Source organism: Colobus angolensis, unplaced genomic scaffold, assembly GCF_000951035.1.
Source record: "Colobus angolensis palliatus isolate OR3802 unplaced genomic scaffold, Cang.pa_1.0 Scaffold219, whole genome shotgun sequence".
Classification (NCBI taxonomy): domain Eukaryota; kingdom Metazoa; phylum Chordata; class Mammalia; order Primates; family Cercopithecidae; genus Colobus; species Colobus angolensis.
In genome coordinates, this window is record NW_012115366.1 from 933,541 (window position 1) to 937,908 (window position 4,368).

At 55.8% G+C, this 4,368-nt stretch overlaps 1 protein-coding gene across 1 annotated transcript in view; it reads left to right on the forward strand.

Annotated features, from left to right (window-relative positions):
* Positions 1 to 4,368, forward strand: part of LOC105512732 (chromosome unknown open reading frame, human C20orf27) — a 15,798-nt gene that overhangs the window by 1,141 nt on the left and 10,289 nt on the right. The window lies entirely within an intron of this gene.

Consider the following 4,368-nt stretch of genomic DNA (forward strand, 5'->3'; position numbering starts at 1 on the left):
CCCCCCCCCACGACCCTGTTCATTGCCGCTGTCTCGCTGCATGACCTTGGAGGAGTAGCATCTCTGAGCCTCCGAGCCTCAGCACCCTCAGGAAGGAGGGCAGTGATGTCTGGGAGTGCGGGCTCCGGAGACTCCTGCGTCAGCCGAGGTGAGCGAAGGTGGGGAGTGCACAGGATTATCTCCGAGGGACAGAGCCGCCGCCTCGCAGCTCGGGATGGATTGGATGGGGGGGGGATGTCCGACTGCATTTCCCCCCTCCCCCTGAGATGACAAGAATGGGGTGTGGCGGGGGTGCCACACCCACAGGGATGGCTGCCGGAGAGGATAAAGGGTCCTACACCTGGGCCCCTGGGGCCTCGGGGGTTTGGGCTGCACCTCCCCCCCGATGGCACGAAGGAGGAGGGACTGGATTTAGGTTCTGGACCGATGTTTCCATTAGTAAGCAGGGACTGAGAAAGGGAAGTCTCCGCTTGCCTTTCTTCTTGAATCTTGGCACTGGAAAATAGGGGTAGGGCATTTTTCTGCCCCAGGGAGTTGAAGAAAGTCGGGGCAGCACCCCTATTTCCCTCCCATTCTGGTCTTCTGTGGAGGGAAAATGTAGCTGGATAACCCCCCACATTCTATCCATCCTGAGCTACGAGGCAGCAGCCCTGTCCCTGGGAGATAATCCTGTGTGCTGTCACCCTCACCTCGGCTGACTCCCTGCACCAGCCTGGCCTCTGCTTCTTGGGACCTCTGGATCACAGGCCCAGGGCAGGGCCTAGGTGGGGCATGCCATCTGGAGGCTAAGCACCCACTAGCTGAGGGCAAAGAGGGGAGAATGCTGGGCAGAGGAGGGCAGCACTTGTTGGGGAGGCAGGAAGGTGTGGGTGGTGAGGGTCCCTTCTCCATATTCCCCCACCCCCACCCCCAGCACCTCACTGTTGGAGAGAGAACACCCATACTTATCTTTGCACCTTTGGGCCGCTGGAGGGAGAAGGAAATGAAGTCACATTAAGGCTGAGTTGATGTGAAGCTGCCACAACTTCTGACCTCCAGCCTCACCTTTCCAGGCCTTGTTCTGAGTATGTGTGGCCCCTGCTGTGTCCAGTGCTGAGAGTCAGCAGGCCAGTGTGGCCCCATCTCAAGGCCTTAATGGGTGTTCTTTTCACAGGCATGAGCTTTAATGGGAGGCTACGCAGTGCTTCTGCTGGACTGAGTGCTTAAGCCAGGACTGAGCCCCAGGCTGCGGTAGGAGAGGAAGAGGTAGGGAGGGTGGAAGGTTGCGGAGTTCCTGGCTCAAGAGAGAAAGACTTCGAACCACAATGAGAATGGGGATTGAAGAAGGAATGAGAAATGAGGTCTCATATGTTGGGAGCATACTGGCCAGAGGTGAATGGGTGTAACTCCTCTTCCTGCACCCTGGGCTTCCTGCACCCGAACACGGTGAAACCCTGTCTCTACTAAAAAAATACAAAAAACTAGCCAGGCGAGGTGGTGGGCGCCTGTAGTCCCAGCTACTCGGGAGGCTGAGGCAGGAGAATGGTGTGAACCTGGGAGGCGGAGCTTGCAGTGAGCCGAGATTGCGCCACTGCACTCCAGCGTGGGCGACAGAGTGAGACTCCATCTCAAAAAAAAAAAAGAAACACAGTCACTACACTTGTAAAGTGAGGAAGCTTGCTGACACCCCATCTCAGCAGGGAGGGTATAATTTTTTTTTGCTGGGGGGAGGGGCACCATGTTCCTCCCTGGTCATTTCCCAGTTTTCCAGAATGTTCATTCTGCACATCTTCCTTGTGAGCCCCTCTGGTTAGGGGGACTGGGAACCCCCAGCATCTGTTCTCTGACCCTCCCTAGGGACCTGGCTGCTGTGGGAGTGGGAGAAGGGGGAGGCAGGAGGAGGGAGGCCCCCTCAACCCTTGAGCTGTTTTCCAAGAAGGCTGACGTCCCTGGGGCCCACTCTAAGGGTCATTCCTGGCTCCTCCAGGATTGGCCTGAAGTGCCTCTCTGACGGTGCTGCTGAAATTGCTGTTGCTTTAGAAACCAGGCCTTTTGGGGTTTGCTTTTGCAGAGGTGGGGGTGCATTGTCACAGAGCTTCAGAGACAGTTGCAGCAAACCCTGGGAGGAAGAGGCCACTGCTTATTCCTGTGTTACACATTAGGAAACAGGGACAGAGAAGTGAAAGAACTCACCCATGCAGCTAGCAAGGGCAGATCCTGAATTTGAACCAGGACTGCTGCCTCTGGGGGCCTTGTGGATTGAGCCACGGTGAAGCCTTGGTTAGCACAGGAGGCTGGAGGTAGGGCCAGGCTTGGGTTTGTGTGGTGGCCTAGCTGTTCTCTGTGGACACAGCTGCAGCAGGGGAGGCCCAGTGCCCTCTTTGCCTGTTTCTGATGAGGAATTGTATGTGGAGAAGAGTCCAGCTCCCAGGGGACAGCGACCAGCCGGTTCTCCATTGAGAAAGGAGGTTTGGTTTTCCCAGTTTCCTATGGCTTCCTGAAGTCACTTGCTTCCTGCCTCTATGAGTGTTTGCCCTTTACTGAATCCTGGGCACTGCAATGAGATGTGGGTCCCACCCTCAGTGGGGATGGGGCATGTCCCTCTCAAAGCAGGCATGGACAGGTAACCAGCTGATTGCAGCAAGGCCTGAGGAATGCCAGTGGGAGGCCACTTGCTGGGGGCCATCAAGAGGGAAGTGCCCCCAGGGCAGGGGTAGGGTAAGAGAGTGGGGTGGGGAGTTATGCTTCCTGAGAGCCCCCGGTGCAGTCGCTGGCTCTGACCATATCATTTAATGCTGAAGTACGGGCCTTGGCCAAGCCCTCTAAGCAAATGTGATGTGGTCATTCATTCAACAAACATAAACCAAACACAGCTCCTCCCTGTCTGGTGCTGCGCTGAGTGCCGGGGACACAGGGTTTGACAGAAACACAGTCACTAGGCCAGGCGCAGTGGCTCAAGCCTGTAAACCCAGCACTTTGGGAGGCTGAGACGGGCGGATCACGAGGTCAGGAGATCAAGACCATCCTGGCGAACACGGTGAAACCCCGTCTCTACTAAAAAAATACAAAAAACTAGCCAGGCGAGGTGGTGGGCGCCTGTAGTCCCAGCTACTCGGGAGGCTGAGGCAGGAGAATGGTGTGAACCTGGGAGGCGGAGCTTGCAGTGAGCCGAGATTGCGCCACTGCACTCCAGCGTGGGCGACAGAGTGAGACTCCGTCTCAAAAAAAAAAAAAAGAAACACAGTCACTACCCTTGTAAAGTGAGGAAGAGGGATATCGAATGATCCCAGACGTGAGAAAGGGGATTCCGTAAAGAGCTGTAGTCCTGTCCTGGGATTTGCAGGGTGTGCATCCTTAAAAAAGAAATGTTGGGGTTGAGACCCTGTCGAAGGTGTGGCTGGGAGGGATGGGATTGTTTCTGGCTAAAGGGATGACCTGGGCAAAGGCAGGGGGCAGGGTCAGGCAGTAGCTGGGGGGAAGACAGGGAAAGCGCCCTGCATGGACCGGGTCAGTGTTTTGTGAAAAGGTCCTGCGGCCTTTACTCACCAGCCACTAGTGCAGTTTGACCTGAGCCTTCAGGGAGCATCCTGGGAGACGGGGGGACCTTGTGGACCCTGGGCTGTCACTGCCTCCTGGCTGCAGAGGTGTGGCTGGAGCAGCCTCTGCAGGATAGGAGGAGGGCCTCACACTCTTGCACTTGGCCATTTGTCATATGCTCTGAGTTCACAGCTTTGGGGGCAGCTGTAGTCGGCGGTGGGTTACAGCAGGCTGCTCTCCAAGACCAAGTTCCCTGGGGACAAGCTGAGCTTTCTAGGGCTGAGGCAACCGACCCCACAGTGGCCCTGGCCAGAGGTGAATGGGTGTAGCTCCACTTCCTGCACCCTAGGCTGGGGCCTGGAAGCTCACCTCTAAGAGGGGGTTGCTGGCCTGGTCCATTGGCCAAAGGAGGCTCCTGATGGTACCCAAACTGTGAACACCCTGCCCATGAGGCAAGGCTTGGGCATGGGTGGACTTTGCCCACATTGAGGAGTGGGGAGTGAGGTGAGGCCACACCTGCTCCCAGGGCAGCTTGGCACCAGAGGGACCTTGAGGTCATGCCCTCCACAGGCCCAGCCCTAGACTATGAGGCCACCCTGTAGTTCCTCATCTTTTCCTGGACTGACGAGCCACTGTCACTCATCTCTAAATTCTTCAGTGTGTTTCCCTGAAAAAATAAGGACATATTTCTTTACCTAATACAATTCCATGATCGTACCTAACAAAATCAACTCATTTCTTAGTGTCACCTCATGTCCAGGCCATTTACATTTTCCAGATCCCCCAAATGTCTTTTTTTTTTTTTTTTTTGAGACAGAGTTTTGCTCCTTTTGCCCAGGCTAGAGTACGATG